The sequence below is a fragment of the Sus scrofa genome, chromosome 14 (assembly GCF_054392235.1).
Source record: "Sus scrofa isolate SSC_HxYL_T2T_F1_AM1 chromosome 14, Sscrofa_HxYL_maternal_Yorkshire_Landrace_v2.0, whole genome shotgun sequence".
Lineage (NCBI taxonomy): Eukaryota > Metazoa > Chordata > Mammalia > Artiodactyla > Suidae > Sus > Sus scrofa.
Window position 1 is genome coordinate 124,112,757 of NC_139396.1, and position 22,207 is coordinate 124,134,963.

At 36.9% G+C, this 22,207-nt stretch overlaps 1 long non-coding RNA gene across 1 annotated transcript in view; it reads left to right on the forward strand.

Moving 5' to 3' along the window:
* The window catches only part of LOC146396975 (uncharacterized), a 184,569-nt gene that overhangs the window by 145,196 nt on the left and 17,166 nt on the right, over positions 1-22,207 (forward strand). The window contains exon 4 of the long non-coding RNA XR_014826605.1: positions 3,845-4,020. This is a non-coding gene — a long non-coding RNA (uncharacterized LOC146396975). The remainder of the gene's footprint in view (positions 1-3,844; positions 4,021-22,207) is intronic.

Sequence of the window (22,207 nt, forward strand, 5' to 3'; positions counted from 1 at the left end):
TTCTAAAAGACTGAAGAGGAGGGAGATACTCCTCAATTCATTCTACAAATCCACCATCACCCTGATACCAAAATCAGACAAAGATATTACAAAAAAGAGAAAACTACAAGCAATTATCTTTGATAAATATAAAAATTCTCATCAAAATATTAGCAAACCAACTCCAACAATACCTAAAAAAGTATCACATACCATGATCAAGTTGGATTCATTCTAGGGTTGCAAGGGTTGTTGAACATATGCAAATCAATTAATATGATATACAACATTAGCAAAAGAAAAGACAAAACTCATGATCATCTCAATAGACACAAAAAAGTTTGACAAAACACAACATTCATGATAAATACTCTCAGCAAAGTGGGTATAAAGGGAAAATAGCTCAACATAATAAAAGCTATTCATGACAAACCCACAGTCAATATAATAGTCAACAGTGAAAAGTTGAAAGACATCCTGCAAAAAATGAAATAGGCCAAGAATGCCCACTCTTACCACTTTTATTCGATGTAATATTTGAAGTCCTAACAACAGTAATAGGATGAAAAAAAGAAATAAAATGTATCCAAATTGAAAGGGAAGAGTAAAAACTATACTACTTGCAGATGACATGGTACTCGACAGAGAAGATGAAGGATTCCGCAAAAAACTTTTAGAAGTAGCAAATGAATTCAGCAATGTAGCAGGATACAAAATTTATATATACACACATGTATATATATATATTTGTTGCATTACATTATACTAATAAATATTGTCAAAAATCCATTTAAAATCACATCAAAAAAATTAAAATACCTAGGAAACTTAAAAAAGGAACCAGAAGACCTGTAAGCTGAAAACTATAAAACATTAAAAGGGAAATTGAAGATGATCCAAAGAAATGGAAAGATATACCATGCTCTCGAGTTTGAAGAATTATATATATACACACACACATATATACATATATATTTGTATATATATATATATATATATATATATTTTTGTCTTTTTAAGGCCACACCCACAGCATATGGAGTTTCCCAGGGTGGGAGTCCAATCAGAGCTGTAACTGCCAATCTATGCCACAACCACAGCAATGAAGAATCCAAGCCACGACCACAACCTACACCACAGCTCATAGCAACACTGGATCCTTAACCCCCGAGAAAGGTCAGGGATAGAACCCATGTCCTCACAGGAAGAATTAATATTTTTAAAATTGCCATACTACTCAAAGTAATCTACAGATTTAATGTGGTCCCTATCAAAATACCCAGGACAGTTTTCAAATAACTAGAACAAATAATCCTAAAATTTACATTGAACCACGAAAGACCCAGAATTGCCAAAGCAATCCTGAAAAAAAATGGAAGCTGGAAGCATAACCCTCCCAGACTTCAGACAATACTACAAAGCTACAGTAATTAAAATAGTGTGGTATCTGTACAAAAACAGACATATAGATCAATGGAGCAGAATAGCAGCCCATAAATAAGCCCATACACCTATGGTTAATTATTCTATGGCAAAGAAGAATATACAGTGGAGAAAAGACAGTCTCTTCAGTAAGTGGTGTTGGGAAACTGGACAGCTACATGTAAGTCAATGAAATTAGCCCACTTCCTCACACCATAGATAAACTCAAAATGGCTTAAAGACCTAAGTATAAGGTATGACATTATAAAACACCTACAACATAGGCAAACATTCTCTAACATAAATTGTAGCAATATTTCTTATATTAGTCTCTCAAGCAAAGGAACTAAAAACAAAAATAAACAAATGGCAACTAATCAAAAGCTTCTGCACAGCAAAGGAAACCATCAACAAAATGAAAAAAACCTATGAAAAGGGAGAGAATATTTGCAAAGAATGCAACTGACAAGGGGTTAATTTCTAAACTATAGCTCATACAACCCAATATCAAAAAAAAATGCAATGAAAAAATGGGCAGATGACCTAAATAGACATCTCTCTGAAGAAGACATACAGGTGGCTAAGAGGCACAAGAAAAGATTGCTCAATGTCAATAATTATTAGAGATATGCAAATCAAAACCACAATGAGGTTGCTGACTGCCACCATTTAGAATGGTTAGCACAACATTTACAAATAATAAATGCTGGAGAAGATGTGGAGAAAAGGGAACCCGCCTACACTGTTGGTGGCAATCAGTGTAGCCATTATAGAAAACAGTATAGAACTTCTTTAAAAAAAATAAAAATAGGGCTACTAAATGATCTAGCAATCCTACTCCTGGGCATATATCTGCGAAAGATGAAAAATTCTAATTTGAAAAGATACATGCACCCCAGTATTCATAGCATCTGTATTTGTAATTGCTAAGACATGGAAACAACCCATCAACAGATAATTGGTTTAAAATTGGGTTAAGGAATTCCCTTCTAGCTCAGCAGAAATGAACCTGACTAGTATCCATGAGGATGAAGGTTCAGGTTCAATTCTTGGCCTTTCTCAGTGGGTTAAGAATCCGGTGTTCCTGTGAGTGGTAGCGTAGGCATACGTGGCTCAGATCTGGCATGGCTGTGGCTGTGGCCAGTGGCTACACCTTGGATTCAACCCCTTGCCTGAGAACTTCCATATGCTGCAGGTGTGGCCCTAAAAAGATGAAGAAGAAGATTGGGTTAAGAAGGTGCCCATCAACAGATAATTGGTTTAAGAAGATATACACACATATATATGCATACAATTGAATATTACTCAGCCATAAAAAAAGAATGTAATACTGCCATTGGCAGCAACATGGATGGACCTAAAGAATATTATGCTTAGTGAAATAAGTCTGACAGAAAGACAAATACATGATATCACTCATACGTGGAATCTAAAAAATAATACAAATGAATCTATGTAAGAAACAAAAAAAAAAAGACAAATAGAAAACACATATGGTTACCGAAAGGGAGTGGGGAATGGATAAATTAGGAGTATGAGATTAACAGCTACAGACTACTAAATATAAAATTGATAAGCAACAAGGATTTAGTGTATACTATAGGGGACTATATTCAATACCTTGTAATAACCTATAATGGAAAATAATCTTTTTTGAATCACTTTGCTATATACTTGATACTAACACAATATTGTAAATCAACTATACTTCAATTTAAAAAAAATCAAGGAGTATAGTGTAGTGTAATTGTAGCTTTTTTGTCTTTAGTGGTATATAAAATAAAAATAAATTTTTGAATTGATTAGGTCTTACCTTCTATGATGTCTGATAGGCAGAGGGAATCTAATAAATCCCATGTGAGTGTGACTGGGTGCATCTCTTTTCGTGCTAAGGTGTAACTGCCACTGGACCAGACAGGTAGGGGTCTTTGGGACAGATTTCCTGCTCTCTAGGTGGAACACCGTGCATATTTATCTTAGAAACGCTTAGTTTTCTCATTTCCCATTGTTTATGAATGTCCCTTCTGAAAGGTTCATTTTGTCTTTTAAATTATGAATGGGAGTTCCTGTCGTGGCTTAGCGGTTAACAAACCTGACTAGTATCCATGAGGATGTGGGTTCAGTCCCTGGTTTTGATCAGTGGGTTAAAGATCCAGGGTCACTGTGAGCTGTGATGTAGGCCGCAGACACAGCTCAGATCCTGTGTTGCTGTGGCTGTGATGTAGGCCGGCAGCTACAGCTCCAATTTGACCCCTAGCCTGGGAACCTCCATATGCCATGCGTGTGGCCCTAAAAAGACAAAAGACAAAAAAAAAAATTAAATTATGAATGCAGAAATGAATGAGGAAGGAATAAATATGAATGGCCTAGAAGCCATTGTGCCTCCTTCAAGGCACTCTGCTGTCCACTGTGGTGGGATGATTTTGCACTTTAATGTTCACAGGGCAATTTTTTTTCACCCTTGGAGAGGAAGGATCCTTTTTCTATCACCCTATACTCCTTGCCCTCTATGTGTGTGGACTTAATGAAGAAGAGGGACTGAGGATCCATCACAGAGCCTTTGGTCACTCTTCCACAAATGCCCAGCCAGCCTTCATCCAGTCACAGCTCAGGAGGAAGGTAATGTTACCTGCAGACTGCACTCACTTGAGTTTACATTTACAAGGAACTGGTAACCTAGGAGCAATCCTCTACTTCGAGAGGATTAGCTCTTCAGCTGATATTGGACTCTCTTATTTGTTTCTATAAATTTTTAACAGCTTGAAATGGCATTAAACCCTGCAGAGAGCACAATATAATGCCACTAATCCTGTTGATCTTACATTGCTTTACAGAGGCAAGAACAGCAATAAATCCTTTTATGTGTAAATCAGGAGAGATGTTAGGCATTTCTCAGCAAGGACATACCTTATTACCAGAGTTGGCTGATAGAAGTTAGAACTCAAGCATTAAATTTGAAATGTCTTTTTTTCTTCCCTCTGCTAAACCACTGATTCTATTCCTTCTCCTATTCCCCTTTCCTCAAATAACTGAACCTTTCCTATCTATCTATCAATCAATCAATCAATCAATCATCCATCCATTTATCTATCCATCAACTTGCAAAATCTCAGTGTCTGGCTATCCTGCCGTTTTAGGACACATTTTCTGCGTAGCACTGACAAAGGCTTTTTGAGGGAGACTTGGTTTCTAAAATCCTGCAGTCTAGTGGGAGGGACAAGTGCACAAGTAACAGAAACTCAACCTGGATTTGAGAGACTACTGGTTAAGGGCAAGGGCTTATTAATTAAAGTCTGTGCTTGTCTCTACCACTTTCTACCTGTACATCCCCAGGCAAATCCTTTGATGTCTCTGAACCTCAGTTTCCTCATTGAGTTAAGTCAAATACATAATATTGTTGTGATGAGTAAATGAAGCATAAGTATTTTGCACAATGCTGTTAATTGCCATGAATAATATAATTTGTGTATAAAAGATAACCAAACTGACCCTTACATTATGGTTAACAGTAAATTTACCAGACCACCAATAAACTATCAGATTTGGTTTTCCTTGTGCATACCTTTCAGAAAGAAACCAAACCAAGAGTCCATGAGCTGTCACCAGCATGATACATATGGTAAAGTTGTTTCTTTACACAGGTGACATGGCTATGCCTGGGAAAATATACTCCCTGAATTGTCTGTCTTACGGTAGACATAGATTACAGTAAACCACCTGCACTGTTTCAATAAATTCCTTATCTTATTTTTTATTTATTTTTATTTTTATTTTTTTATTTTTTTTTTGCCATTTCTTGGGCTGCTCCTGCGGCATATGGAGGTTCCCAGGCTAGGGGTGGAATCAGAGCGGTAGCTGACGGCCTACACCAGAGCCACAGCAACATGGGATCCAAGCCACGTCTGCAACCTACACCACAGCTCACGGCAATGCTGGATCCTTAACCCACTGAGCAAGGCCAGGAATGGAACACACAACCTCATGGTTCCTAGTCGGATTCGTTAACCGCTGCGCCACGACGGGAACTCCAATAAATTCCTTATCTTAAAAGGATATCTTATAAGCAATGATATCCAAATGTGTCACCTTCCCAGAGTTGGAATTTATCCAGACCAAAGATACTCATGTCTGACAAAGGTCATCATATTTGCTGTGTGTCGTCCTGTACAAACTAAGCCCACTGCCTTCAGCCAGTTGCAGGTTTGGCTGATACCTATGCTTGGTTTCTTCCCATCTGTTATTAATATTAATTTGTGTCTCATCATTTCTACTCTTGCAGCAGCACTCCCCCCGCCCCATGCCCCCATTCCAACATAGCCATTAGTGATTCATTTGGGTTCTGAGGAAAGAAAGGACGACAGTCTCTAAAACTTGAGTACCAGAGGAGACCAACGCACTTCATAACTCTGGCAATCTGGTGTTCTCACCGGAAGAGAGGCACAATGGAGGAAAATGTAAAAGGGCCTAGAATCAGAACCTCAGCGTGACCTCTGGCCCTGGTTCTGATGTACTATGTCATGCTAAACAAATCACCGGGACTTTTGGGACCTCATTTGAGCCATCTACATAGTAAATGTACTTTGCTACATAATCTTAGCTTATTTCACTCGCCAGTTCATCCATTTAATATTTACCAAGTGCCAGACTCTGAATGCACTGTGCAGAATACAAGGCATATTTCTACAAGGGCCACACACACACACACACACACATATGTATACCCCATGGTTTAGAATGTAGTAAGGGCCACAAATAAAAATACAGAATGTGAGGGGCTGCAGCTGTTCTCTTGTAGGTCTTTAAGCTACTTCTCAGTTCTAACCATAAAGACAGACCTGTGATTTGGTCTCTTCAAGTTCACTAACATGTCATGGAGCATCACCTCTCTGGGACAATGTTGTATCCTCGGGAAAATGAGGCAAATGAGTGAAGCTATTTTGAAGATTTATTTATTTATTTAAAATTTTTTTGAGCGAGTAGGAGAACAAGGAAAAAATCCCTGAGGCCAAATAACTCAGGGGTCACATAACTTTACCACATTTGTCTCCAAAACTCACTGTGAATTGGCCATTGAAGACATCCTTGTATTCTTTCGATATAGAAGAAATCAAGGCTTGTAGAAGCTGAAGCACTTACTGGAGGAAAAATCAGGGTGAGAATACTCAGTATAGTACCGTTAATGCAATGCCTGGAGAGGTGACTGCTCGGTTAATTCTCAAAATTCACTTTTACCTTTAGTATTTTCTTCTCCTGATCTATAACACATCCAGTGGAGAGGAAAAGTATGGGGACACCAATTTCTTGGTTAGTAATCATTGTCTGAGCAGAGGTTTCTGTGTTTAGAGTGAGCTCAGCCAGATGATGTTTCCTCCTGCCAATAGGTGGCAGAGGAGACAAATTTGTCTGAGAATAGAAATAAAATTGAAAGGAGGGAACTTGGGTTGGGACCTCCTGTTTGGTCAACCTGCATTTATAACACACTTATACTGCAAAGGCCACTGCAAAGAAATAAAGACTTGAAAAAGACAGGGTCTCTATATCATTTGGAGTTCCTATTTAGTAGATCCATAAAACAAACAAACAAACCCTCTTTTCTAACAAGAAACGTGCAAATGGTAGGTAGAGGAAAAGAAACAGAAAGAGCAAAAAGTATCTTTGTTAAAGAAACGCTACATTTCTCATCTTCTCTTGATTTGATGCATCCTTTAGTCCTAACTCTTTGGACAACTCCTCTGACCTTGAGCACACCAGACATCGCTAATAATGAACCCTAGACAAACAAAACAAAACATTCACCAACAATAAAACCTCAAAACTTTGGCTCAAACCGAGAGCCCCCCAGCTCGGTTAAGAGAAATGCTCTCTTCTTTTACTATCAACTGATAACGCTGAAGAACTGTAATGTTTTTTCTCTAGAACAGGTTGTCTGTCTTCTACTCCTTTGAATAACCAAAGGAAACCCATTGAAAGCATGATTTCCACTTACATAAAGGAGATACCACTTGTGAAACATACTCTGAATTTTTCTAATTACATGCTGAATTATTAAAAGGCTAAGAATGGGGGTTGAAAATACTATTCTAGGCTCTTTTAACTAATTTGAAAATCTATATATTTTGCTCACCAAACTGAAATCTTGGAGGTCATGCATGACCATATAATTAGTCATCTTGATTCTGCAGTGCCAAATACAATAATCACTTATTATTTCTTGAAGAAATCTATTTATAAAGAGACAAATAGGTGAGAAGGAATGTATCACCATTTTTAAAGGAATATGGAGGCGACTGTGGAGAAATTCAGACATCACAGAAGGTTTGGTGACATAGCCTTTGTGACATATCTGCTATAATGATTTTCAGAGCCAAGTCTTCATTCATATATGACTCTGTCACATATAGTAAGTAATGTAACATCTCTGGGCTTGTTTACTCATATAAAATAGGAATGATAATGCTTCAAACAACTGCTACCAGCTGAAGTAGCTAATAAATAGGGTTAAGTTATACCTTTTAACACAATATACATATAAAGGAAGGTGATTACTACTATTTTCCCTATGACAAACCATTTTGTCTTTTAAATGATATTTGATATTTTTAGAGTCAGCACAATTAGCTAACAGTCAAAAGTAATTTATTTATTTTTCTTGTACCACGTAATTTTCCTACCAAGGAAGTAAAGGCAATTTTGGAGGTAAAAATGGTTGATTCATTGAAGGAAAAAATTTACTTGTGAGTTCCCAGTGTGGCTCAGCAGGTTAAGAACCTGACTAGTATCCATGAGGTTGTGAGTTTGATCCCTGGCCTCACTCAGTGGGTTGAGGATCTGGCATTGCCGTGAGCTGTGGTATAGGTCACAGATGTGGGTTAGATCTGGCATTGTTGTGGCTGTGGTGTAGGCCAGCAGCTGCAGCTCTGATTGGATCACTAGCCTGGGAACTTCCATACGCTGCAGGTGTGGCCCTAAAAAGGAAAAAAACAAAACAAAAACCATTCACTTGCATTTGCAAATTATTTCTATGACTTTTATGAACAATTTACACATGAAAATGAATTTTCTTATGGGGTATTGATTTTTACACTAAATTTCCAAAGTGCTTTTATAAAGATCCTGAATTGTGTTATCTGATAGCTCTTAGATGCTTTCTTCCTGGATAATTTATAAGGTAAAGTTTAATTTGGTGGAATGTTATCAAAAGTATAACTTGAAGTTGAAATTGAGGTCTGAGAAATATTAAAAATAGAGAACCCTTTTAGCAAAGAGAAAATGCTTGAAATATTTTGTGGTTGGGCAAGGTGCTTATAGAATGATTTCAGAACTGTTGCTGGAAAATCAGAGGACCAAAAGTCTGAGTTAAAGTGGCTGTGTTACCAATCACTGTGCCATCTCCTCCACCCAGCTCAGTCTGGGGTCATGGCAGCTGCATTCTTAGCTGTTGGGATGGGGTTGGGGTTGCATGTGATGAACAAATGTCTCATCATATAGTAGAACCTGTGCATTCTGGAGTCCATCACCAGGTCTTACCATAGTTAAAAGAGCATAAAACAATAAGAGGAAGTGACAATCTCCACATGCTGAATTCACCTGAGCTCCTTAAAGCTGTTTTTTTCTTGAGGACATGCAGCTTGCAAAGTCCATGCTTTAAAAATGTACTGTGATTTTATCACCCCCACCCCCTGTCTTAAGCTGTATCCAGGAGGATTTATCCTTAGTTATGTCTGTGGAATGAGATTTTCTTTTCTAGTGCTTGGGTGCTTTCCATGGTGTCCTGTGGATACTTCAAAAATGAAGCCTTTTTTTAATCGTTTACTTTTCTTAGAATTGCCTTTTGTAATTTCCTTTCCGTTATTAAAAAAATCAAAAGAAAAGAGGAAAAAGAGGCAGAAGGAATCTAGTTGGAGACTAGGTGTTCCAGAAGACAACTACTGTAATTGGTTGTTAAAAGTGGCACTGCCATCCTTTTCCCCACAGATTGAAATCGACTTTTCCTCTCAACATTTTCTTCTGGGGCTGGGAAAATTAACCAATTAATTGATTTTAATTAAATGGTCATTTAAACATGTTTGAGGACTAACTGCAAAGAGAAACAAGTGTTTTGAAGCATCCTTCTCCTGAATCCAAATCTTGCATAATCTACACAGTTCAGTGTGTGCATGCTGGTCTTTGGATGCTAAATCACGCAAGATCTGTTCTCAATATAAATTTTTCTCATAGAGAAAGCTCACACATGATTTAGCATAAATTGTAGCCTAGTGTTATGATAATCCATAAGGGAAATACCTTCAGTTGTGTTAAAATGTTGTTAACTGATTGGGGTAATATGAAAAAAAAAAAAAAATCACGGGATGGCCATCTGTAACTACTCAGGAAATAGAAAGAGGTTTCTAAAGAAATCTACCTTAATCTAAACTTCTCTGGTGAGTTTTGGGATGTCCAAGATCCCTTTAGTGGTTTTGGAACATTGTGGCAATGAGAAAATAGCATCCATGAATAAAAATAACCAGAGTACAAGCATGAGCAGTCTCATGCTTTGCTGATACCAACTTCCTTTTGGAAAATCTGGGAATACTTTGAGAAGATTTTAAAATGTGCCTATCCTTTGGCTCAATTCCACTTCTTAAAATGGCTCCTAAGGGAATTTAGGATGTGTGCAAAGATTCACTTACAAAGATCTTCATTGTAAAATTGTTTATGGTAGAAATTGGAAGCAATCAAATTGGCTAACAATAGGGTACTGGCAGTACTGGTTAAATAAATCATGGTGTAAATTCCTACAGTGTTATGCCATTCAGCTTGAAATGTATTGTAAAGTAAGTGAAAATGGGTTATAAAACTGTGTAGGTACAATTCCCTTTTTTTTTTTTTAACAGTAAAAGCGTATGAGAAAAACTAGTACATATACTTAAAAAGCTTACTAATATGGTTATCTAATAAGTCATGGGTTATAGGTTTTTTAAAAATCTTTTTGTCCTTTAGCATCTAAAATTCCAGCTAGATTTTGGAGGACCTTTTATAATCATCTATTTACATATTATCTCCTGAAATAATGTCGACATTCTTGAGATCAAGGGTTAAGTCTTCAACGCCTCTCCAGCTTTTTTCTATCATGTCCAAAGCATCTCATTCAATAATTAATACTGATATTAATTTAACAAATATTTGCCATCTATAAGACACTATTCTATGTCTAAGAATTTGGAAAATAAATGTTCTTTCAAATGGAAAAAAAATCTTTTTGCTTCCTGGTGTTCTTTACTCTTTCTACAATGAAGGTGTGCTGCTTGTATAATAAATTTGCCCATTGGCCCACAATCCTCTACTTTGAGATGGCTCAGAGTACCCATTTCACCTCAAAGTAGCCAAAGTGACCATCCTGGCAAAAGCAGAATCTTTATTCTAGAATATGGAATTGGAATCTCTTTCGAATCTAAGGATTTTGCAGTTCTAACATCTTAACACTTTCTCTTTTCACGGTATCTTTTATATCTCTTAAATATATACTTCCTCAAAATATATTATACATGTTAATGTTTTAAATTAATAATTTTATTAAAAGTATTTGAATAACTCTTGTGATAACTGCATAATTGGGAACATTCAGGGCTTGGGATCACTTCTTCAGAATGTAGCTTTGTTTTAGGATCTGCTTCATGGATTTGAATCACTTTAGTAAGCATGCTGGGTAGTGGTCTTTAGAATTCCTTTTAGTAGATGGTGAAACTGAGAACCAAGTTATGGTCAGAAAGAAAAAGGAAGGGTACTCTAGTAAGGAGAAAGCCCCTGCATCTTCATTCCTATACTGGTATCTCTGGCAACTACAAAATGTCTTTAAGTTCTGTGAACTGGACCAGTGTACTCTCTCTAACTCCACTATGCCTGGAGTTCAGTAGTCATGAGCTAAGTCAAAGAAGAGAGCACAGGTGAAACACTCTTCAACATAAATCACAACAATGTTTTCTTGGCAAAACAAAACAAAACAAAACAAAATAAAAACCAAAAGCAAAATTAAACAAATGGAACCTAATCAAACTTAAAAGCTTTTGCACAACAAAGGAAACCACTAGCAAAGCAAACAGACAACCTACAGAATGGGGGAAAATATTTGCCAATTATGTGACTCAAGAGGTTAATTTCCAAAATATACTAACAGTTCCTATAACACAACATTAAAAAAACCCAATCCAATCAAAAATGAGCAGAAGTCCTAAATAGACATCTCTCAAAAGAATATAAACAGATGGCCAACAGACACATGAGAAGATGCTCAACATCACTAAGTATCAGAGAAACACAAATCAAAACCACAATGAGGTATCACCTCACACGAGTCTGAATGGCTATCATCAAAAAGTCTACAAATAACAAATGCTGGAGAAAATGTGGAGAAAAGGGTACTCTTGTACATTATTGGTGGGAATGTAAATTGGTACAGCCATATGGAAAACAGTATGGAGGTTCTTTAAAAAGCTAAAAATTCTGTGTAGCACTGAGAACTATGTCTAGTCACTTATGACGGAGCCTGATAATGTGAGAAAAAAGAATGTGTACATGTACGTGTAACTGGGTCACCATGGTATACAGTAGAAAATTGACAGAACACTGTAAACCAGCTATAATGGAAAATAAAAATCATTATATATATTAAAAAAGCTAAAAATAGAACTATCATATGATTCAGCAATTATATTCCTGAGTATATATCTGGAAATATGAATATGGAAATACTAATTGAAAAAGATACATGCACCCCAATATTCATAGCAGTGACATTTACAATAGCCAAGACATAGAAGTAACCCAAGCACCCATCAAAGATGACTAGATTAAGAGGATGTGGTACACATACACAATGGACTATTAGCCATAAAATAAAAATGTAATACTGCCATTGACAGCAACATGACTGGACCTAGAGAATATTATATTATTATTTCCTGAATATTATATTAGTGAAATAAGTCAAATAGGAGTTCCTGTCGTGGTGCAGTGGAAACGAATCCAACTAGGAACCATGAGGTTGCAAGTTTGACCCCTGGCCTTGCTCAGTGGGTTAAGGATCTGGTGTTGCCATGAGCTATGGTGTAGGTCACAGATGTGGCTTGGATCCCACGTTGCTGTGGCTCTGGTGTAGGCCAGAGCTGCAGCTCCGATTAGACCCCTAGCCTGGCACCCTCCATATGCCACGGGTGCGGCCCTAAAAAGACCAAAAAAAAAAAAAAGTCAAACACAGAAAGACAAACACTATCTGACATCATTTATATATGGAATTTAAAAAATAATACAAATGAATCCATGTACAAAACAGAAATAGACTCACGGACATAGAAAACAAACATGAGAGGGAAGGGGGGACAGACAAATTAGGAGTATAGGATTAACAGATACAAACTACTATATAGAAAATAGATAAGCAACAAGGATTTACTATATAGCACAGGGAATAATACTCATTATTTTGTAATTATCTGTAAAGGAGTATAATCTGCAAAAATACTGAAACACTATGCTGTATATTTGAAACCAACTCAATATTGAAAATTAACTAGAATTCAGTTCTTTTAAAAAAGAGTAAACAGCCATGTATTTTTGAGCTATAATGGAAAACAAGCCACATCATTCATCCTTCAGGTGTACCGTTTTTATAATTTTCTAAAGAGCATTATTCTCAACCATTGCTATGCCTGATATCCCAACTTATACTACCATTGTGTCCTAATGCTTATCAGTTTTCATTCCATCAGAGTGCATACTCTTGTAGTAAATCTGCACTGCCTCTTTTGGATAAGTCCTTAGAGGGGAGTAAACCTAGAGTTAAAGTGATTGAGTTCTGGAGAAACAATTTCCATGGAAATTGGGTAAGGGATCTTGATTTTGTGCAAGTCGAATTCATAATTTTTTTTTATTCAGACTGTGGGTATAGTTCATGCTAAATTCACAAATTCCAGATGTTCATTTCACCCAGAAGTAAGATTTTGCATTCAACAACTAACCTTTTTTACTATTTGGATAAAAACCTTAGCAGCCTCCAAAGTAATAGTGCCTCCCAAATTCCCAAGGTATTGCAGTAAATTTCCCATAATGCTGCCCAAATTCCCATCCTCCGAGATGGGCAATTAGAGGTTTTTTCCCACCATGATAATACACTACCTTGTAAAATCTTTGTTACAGCACTTATTATATGGCAACTGTTTTGTTCTTAGTAGGCTTTGAGCTCCTTGAAGGCCAGGACTGTGACTTAGTCATCTTTCCACATCCAAATCCTATGTGTCTGACATAAAATAGGCAATCAATGCATTAAATACATGTGGAATGAATGAGATGATAACTATAAGAATTTGACATTCTCCTTGTGAATAAAGCATAGGATAGAATGTCCATTTACTGTTAAAATAACCTTATACCTGGATTCATAGTAACACAAAGCAAGAAAAGAAAGCAATGATATTTTATAGTGCCCATTTAATGATATATAAGGCTGGAAGAAAAGTAGCAGTTTTTCACTCTATGGTGAAAGTTAATTTTAAAAAGTAGATACCTTACAGCTCTTTGACTGCTGGGGCATTTTTATGCATATGCCATTACTGCTCGATCTCCTCAGAGAGCTTTTTTTTTTTTTCTGAATAAAATTGCAGCTAACTTCTGCAAAAAGCTGATATCATTCTGCCACTCAGAAATCTTACACTGTATCAGAGTCACTGCTCCAAATATCAGCCAGCACACCCAAGCTTGTCTGGAGTAACAAACAGTCAGTACAGCAGCAGATTTTATTTCAAAGCCACAGTGGGACTGAATTAGCTTTTACCTTCTTAGGCACTAGACAAAATGCTGTTTGAGTGTATCATTACTAAGAAACAGTAGAGTCTGTTTTTTCCCTCTTTACTCATACCTGTTTATTTCTACAACCTATGAAGCTCTCACATAATTCAGGAGAAAAATATCTCCTAATGACAGATCAAGGAATGCCTAGAGGTAACCTGAAATTCACATGGGAAAACACACTGGGTTAAAATCTTGTCTTGAGCGCTAGTATTTGGAGGGTATAAGTTAGACACTTCTCCATTCTTAGAGGTCAGTTCAATAGCAAAATACGTTAGGTGTAAATTAAGTGTCAGACAATATACTGGGTTCCTAGTGGGTACTGGAGATAGAAAGAGGAATAAGTTGAAGTGGCTTTTCTTGAGGGTCTCACAGTTGGTAAGGAAAACAAAACAATAAGACACATTATAAGGACACCCAGAGAGGTGTTGGGCTCCTAGAGGACAGACATATTTTCTTCCAGCTCTTCTTTTGTAGTTACATTCATTGTGGAACTTTATCACTTGTAACTAAAGAGTCTTGAATATTATAGTATTTTAGTCCCAATAAAACCGAATCATCATTTCCTAGTCTCTCTGACCTACACCGTTTCTCCCCTGGGATCCACAGCTGTGCCCCTGATGTTTGATCTCTGTCCTCCTCTTGCTTTGGGAACAGTTATCAGCACCTACTGCCAGAACACAGCTGTCATTTCCTGGTTTTCAAATTAGTCATTTGGTTTACCTGGTTACACACACCTCAGTTTTTCACTCCAGGTTTTGTCTCTGTCTCTCCCTGGGTCCAAACCATAGCAACCCAGGCACATAATTCTGCTGGCAAGCTGTTGAATGAAGCTGCCAAATGGGGACTTATGTCCATTGTGTCAAAAGGCCAGCAGATTTATTGTTGTGTCATGGAACCCAAGGGGACACCTATCCTCTCTGGTTGCCACTCAAAGAGCCAGTGAGGGCAGATTAGGTCCAGTAGAATGGACATGTAATTAAGCACATCATTTCATATTTACTCAATGAGCATTTACTCAGCATCTTCTGGGTGTCGGGCACTGTACTAGGAACTGGAACTTCAGAAATGCTCTTATGTAATAAGTGATAGGTCAAACAGAGGAGGTTGACATGAAACCAGACAGTTACACTGTCATGGACACTAAAGAGATTTTGAGGGAGCAGAGCACAGACCTGGAGAACTGAAGAAACCTCCACAGAAGTGGTACCATTTCAGCTGCGTCTTAGGAGACCAGTTCTTCAGGGACTATGGAACAGTGTGTTCCAAGGCAACTGGAATGGGTTAAAGTGCAGTGTGATTGGGGAATGATTTTTAGTGTAGCTGTGGGAGGAAGAAAGATTGCTCTAAGGATGGACAAATTCTGCCTGAGGGATTATTTCCCTGCCTGTGCATTTCTTGTTATGTTTTGCCTCACCTTAAGTGGAGGACAATCTCCATTTTCCCTCTTAACTGCCAGAGGCCAGATATCTAATAACTCGCTATTCTCAAAATGTTAATTTCAACATGTTTTTTGGGGGAATGTTACATTTCTCACTGTGACCATGGATGCTAAACTTTATCAGGTGGTATCCAACTGATTTGAAAGAATGAATACAGTTCTTTGAAAGTGAAATTTACCCAGCAATTTACCTTTAAGGAGTACTTAAGACACAGTGCATCTGATTCAGTTTTACCAACATACGAAATGGAGCTCTGCAGCCTGTAAATAACTGCTCTAGTGATGTACTTTATACCTGTAAAATGATCTTGACAGCTTGTAACCATCAAGGAGAGCCTTTGTGTTCTTAAACACTTACAGGATGAGTAAGAAAATGATTCCTACTAGAAGCATTCACACTTTTGGCATTTTGATTTTTCAAGATTGAAGATGAACAATTGGGAAAGAGATGGACTAAACCAGTGATTCTCAAGCTGGATGTACATCAGAATCACAAATGGAACTTGTTAAAAATAAAGAGGGAAGGATCTGGAAGTCAAAATTTTAAAAAATTCCATAGGTGGCTTTTCTGCACAATCAGGTTCGGAAATTCCAGGATTTGATGACTTTTTGTGGATACATCCAGTCAAAAAAATGTTAGGCCAATTTCTGGGTGAATAACTTTAAATTATGTTAAAAAAATCTACCTGGATCTAAAAAAAAACAGTACAAATGAACATACATGCAAAACAGAAGAGACACAGACACAGAAAACAAATTTGTGGTTAACTCATGGGAGGTAGGGGGAGAGATAAATTAGGAGTATGTGATTAACAGATACAAACTACTGAATATAAGATAGATAAACAACAAGCATTTACTATATAGCACAGGGAATTATGCTCATTATCTCATAATAATCCATAATGGAATATAATCTGCAAAAATATTGAGTCACTACTCTCTATACCTGAAACTAACAGAATACTGTAAATCAACTATCCTTCAATTTAAAAAAAACACTTATTCAAGACTGAATTGTATAAACAGAATTTGTTGGAATAGAATGCTTACTTTTTTTTTAATTGTATAAGGTGGTTTTAAAAACTGTACTTGACCTCTACCCATTCTGTGTGTCCAATATAGCAATAGATACACAATATATATAGTTCAGTATAACCGAGCATGAATCTAGAGTTCTCCTGTCATTTGTGTTTTTCTCATTAGCAATACCCCTCTTACTTGTGGTCACTGACTCGTAAGTGTCTTCATTCCCAGGCAAACTCAGGAATGCACTGTTACTTTTCTTGGTGAAAGCAGATAATTTCAAACTGTAGAGCATCTATAAGAATTAGGGAAGAAAAGATTAACTTTCTGCTATTCTCACAGGGTTGGTTTTCTTTTTAAAAAGTACTGACTTAGTGTTAAACCATTTAATAAAAAATTATGAGGTTTACAATAGAAAATGAAATTAAATACGCATTTTTGAATAACAAAAAAAAATTACATTTGTTCTTTCTCTCATGACGCTTTAAGCATTTGCTGAAGTTTGAAGGACCAAACTGGTGATGTCTGGATCAGTGCCCTACTGACCCAAATGGGGAAGAGAAATAGAGAAAGGAGAAATGTGTGCTGACAACCATGCCAGAACCAGGTGGAATGAGAGAGGGATGTTTTTTCCGAGGCAGAAAGAGGTGTTGCTATCAGAAAAGAAAAGAAGAAGCCCTGCGAGATATAAAACATAGGTCCGCTGTATCTTTAAATCAGACTACATTGTTATTTGTTTCCTCTAAAATTAAAATTTCATAAGGAGGTACAAAAAATAAGGCTGTTTCATTTAGATTTTTGAGTCATTTCTAGAGCAGAGCAGAAAGGTGTGCATACATTAGCCACTTTGTAAATGCCACAAGAAAAGAAGAAAGTTAGTAGGCAGGCATTTCCTGCATGAAAAAATTGTGTTGATATGCTTCAAAGAGGAATATGGTTCTAAATGCATGCTAAATTAGACACAGAAATAATTACCAAACAGTATGGTTTTGTCAGTTAAGTCTTAAGATTTGCATATGAGATGAAAATGAACCATTGTTTTGGTTGTTGTCCCAATCAAAAGTACTGTTCATTTTTGTCAAGGCTGTTTGTTATTGAAATAAGCAGAATCAGGCATTCTACTTTCCTAAGTAACAAATGCAGTGAGAAATTACTAGTTGTTATGTGTCCTTTGACTAAGCACCATTTCCCAAGGCCAGCAGTTTGTCCAATAGTAACAAGTGATGAATTTAATTGATGACCAAGCCATCAAATAGACCTTAACTCCATTTCACTTCTTTCTTCTGCTTTATTTACTCTCACTTTGATTCCTTGATTTGTCTTTCTTCATGGTCTCTCCCCATTTTGCCCAGTAAAATCCATTCAAAACCCCATTCTCCATTCTTCTCACATTATCAATTTTCTCTAAAGGCTTCATTAGAATATTTCCTTTTCCCTACTTCTTCTCTTTTTCCTTTTTCTCCTGTCCCTCTTTCCTCCAAGTTACTTCCCTATTCTTGTCAAGACGAATATCGAGTTAGAGAAGTGTATTGAGAAGAGGGTTAGGGAAAATGAAAAAAGTGTTGAAAGAGAGGGAAAAAATAAGAAATGAAAGGCTTAAAGACAGTCCATTGCTTTGCTATATAAAAGTAGAGACTAAAGCAGACCTTGCAGATTGAGAGAAATTAGAGGGAAAGGTCATAGTCACTGGCCATTTGCAAAGATTTTAAGCTATTCTTTTGGACTTCGAAGGCTCCTTTCTGAAGGCCAGTCAAGTACAAGAGGATTCCTCCAGGTGTCTAAAGGGAGAGAAACTGTTCTTCCTTCTCCATGTCTTGGAAAGCAACTTTAATACAAAGGTTCCCCAGGTGGGGTGTGGGAGGAACAGAGAAACAAAATCAGCTTTGACACAACAAAAGAACTTGGAAATGGAAAAACTGAGTAGACAAACACTGAGAAATATATTATTGCTTAGGTGTCTCTTGTGGCTCTAAGTGGACAACTTTCACTAAAGGCATAAAGTAAGGAGGTCATGACTTTTGAAGACTCATTGTGAAAGGATAAAGGTTTAGGCAGCTGTATTGGGGTTCATTCCATAATTTTGTAAGGTTCACTTTTATTTTTAACAATGAAAGCAAATCTAACTTGCCATCTGAATTTAGACTTGCTAACCAAACACAATGGCTTTGAGGCATGGATATCATAAACTCACAAGGTTTTGGCAACTATGACTCATCTGGAGGGCTTTGTGGGGAAAAAAGGAGATTTAGTGAGCCAGACAAAATAAGATGTGACTTTTGTCTTTTTCTTGTTGTTATTTAGGGCCGCACCTGCGGCATAAGGAAGTTTCCAGGCTAGGGGTCCACTTGGAGCTGTAGCCACTGGCCTACGCCAGAGCCACAGCAATGCAGGATCTGAGCTGTGTCTGTGACCTGTACCACAGCTCACTCAATGCCAGATCCTTAACTCACTGAGCAAGGGCAGGGATCGAACCCATGTCCTCATGGATGCTAGTCAGGTTCGTTAACCACTGAGCCACAACAGAAACTCCAAGATTTAACTTCTAATTTCAGCTGCAGTACACACTTGTCTTAATGATTTGCACAAGTGGTGGTTCCAATGCAATCTTACAACTGTGAAATGGGGTGGGGGGAGATAATGGGCAGAAGTAAATGTGTTTATCTATGAAATGACTTTCAATAAATAGTGAAGATGTATAATGTGAAGGATTACTAAATATCCAACACATGCATTTATACTAGATAGGATTTTCCCCCAAACCCCTTTCTTACTGATTTCTATGTTGACTATATTATTGTGAGGATATGTGGCCTGCGTCACTTCTGATTTAGAATGTATTGAGGTTTTCTTTCCATACTAATAAGTGCTTAATTTTTTGTGAATTTGCCATATGTATTTGAGAAAATCTCTTCTGCTAAATAGTTCTCCCTCTCTAATCAAGTTTGGTGACTTAGTTAAAGACATAAAAACCTCTTTTTCTTTTTCTTTTCACTTTTATTTGTGTAATAAAATCTTCCACAATGATTGTGGATTTGTCGAGTTTTCCTTATATTTCTATCAGTTTCAGTTTCATATCTCAAAATTACATTGTTAGGTATATATAGGTTCATAACTGATAACTTTTGGGTGGCTCACAACTTATGATCAATATGAAATATTCTTCTTTCTCTTTTTGAAGTTTTTTTTTTTTTTTGCCTCACAATTGATTTTGTCAGAAATTAAAATTGCTGTACTTGCTTTCCTTTTGGTGGTGTGGATCTACAATATAACTTTCACTTTTTATTTTCAAGATTTCTGCTCATTGTTCTGGGTATATCTCTTATAGACAGCATAGTAGTAGATAGTTTGTTTCATTAGTTTCTTTGGGACTTTTGCCTTTCAATAGAAGATTTTTGTTCAGTCATATTTATTGTTTTGGACTTAATTATCTCTTTTTTTGGTTATTTACTTACTATGGTTTCTTGTTTATTTTTTTTTTCAGCTTTCTGCTTTTTATTTGATTTTCTTCCCCCTCTGAGCACATTTTCCTTTAAGTGGTTTGGAAAGAATATGTCCTATTCTAATCCTCCGTTGATTATATATTTTTAATCTTAAATTGGCTTTATTTTTCTTTTTGTTAAAAAGTATAACTTTTATTCAACTACACTTTATGTACCAAAAAAAAAAAAAAAAAGCATGCAGATACGTTTTCACGAATTGTCTATTTGTAACCAGAACCCAGGTCAAAACACAAAAAGTGAACAGCAACCCAGAAGCCTCTCTCCTGCTCCCTCCCAGTCACTATTCCTCTCCCAAAGAAAAATACTGTTCTTACTTCTAACATCCTAGATTCATTTTGCTTAAGAACTTTATATAAATCCAATCATACTCTTTTCTGTTTAGTGTCTTTTGCTTTTTGTTTGTGAAATTTATCCATGTAATTTCATGTAACAATAGTGTATTCTGATTGCTATAGCATATACAGCATATAGTATTTAATACTCGATTCCTGCAATTTATTTATTTACTGTTGACTTTTGATAGTCTATTTGGTTTGTTTTTGTCATTGTAAATAATTTTATGAACCTGCTTTTCCCTGTCTTATAGTGAAGACTTACACATCAGTCCAGTATGTACACCTAGGAGTGGAACTACAAGTGTCACAGCGTCTCTGTATATTTGATTTTACTAGACTTTTAGTAGGTTTCCCAATGACACACTTCCACACCTTTTTTATCTTAGAGTCACAGGGTACCATCCTTTGTCCTCTACAGTTTAATGATTCCTTTCTATTTTCCCAGGATAAAGACAACTCATTTTCATCTCAGTGTCACTGACACTGTCATTGCCCATTTCTCTTAAGGTAAATCTTCTCCCACAGCTGCACCATATGTGGCCTGGTCTTTATGACCCAGGTAAACACAATATTCAACAAACCAGTTCCCATTGGGTTGTTCAATCTGAATGTGTGAGATTTCTTCCTCTCTCACTTTCTTTTTATTTCTACCCCATCTCACTTCTTGTTGAACTTGGTAAAAATAAGAAAAAATGGTTGAGGATCTTTTGGCATAATAATACTTGAAGTTAAACAAAGGCATTGGGTCTCCTAATGGCCACAAACCCTGGAGAGGTGGAAGAGACTTTTTTTTTTTTTTTTTTTTTGCTTTTTGCTTTTTAAGGGTGCACTAGCGGCATATGGAAATTTCCAGTTAGGGGTTGAATCTGAGCTACAGCTGCCCACTTACACTACAGCCACAGCAACTCAGGATCCAAGCCATGTATGCAACCTACACCATAGCTCATCATAATGCCAGATACCCAACCCACTGAGCAAGGCCACAGATCAAACCCCCATCCTGGATACTAGGCAGATTTGTTTCTGCTGCGTCATATTGGGAATGTCACTTTTTTGCCGCTGTGAGGTAGTCACATGCATGAATTTTTCTCCTATTTAAACAATGAGAAAGGGTTTCTCTATTTCCTTGTTTTTCCAATTGCAATGCTATAGGGGTTGCTTCTCCTTAACCCCAGGTTTTGGGTATAGTTTTTGGCTCAAACACATAGCTTCCCCAAGCCCTTGGAGTTCCCAAGGGGTCAGAAAACCTGCTCTAAGACACACACACCCCACCACACACACACCTGCATAACTTCCTAGGGAGATTTTGCTAATGGCCAAGCTCCTTCAAAGACCTTCAACATTCAAATGCTTGCCCAAAGCTTCTCTACCTCTGGGACTATGGTTCCTGCCTAATGGAGAGGTAAACAAAGTTCTGTTCCTGCCTTTACCTTTATAGCAATGGTGTCATAAAGGCTATTCTGGGGTCCATTTTTGTTGTTGTTTTACTTTGGAGTTAACACAGAATGGGACCTGGAAAGAATAAGACATCAGCAACACAAGTAAGTACCATCTTCTCAAAATATCTACTCATAGAAACATTTGTTCTCTCCGTCTGAAGGGATAATTTTTGACAGGAGAATACATTTCTGCATATTTCTAGGCTTACTTATATCCTCTACAATATTCCTTACTTGGGCTACTTC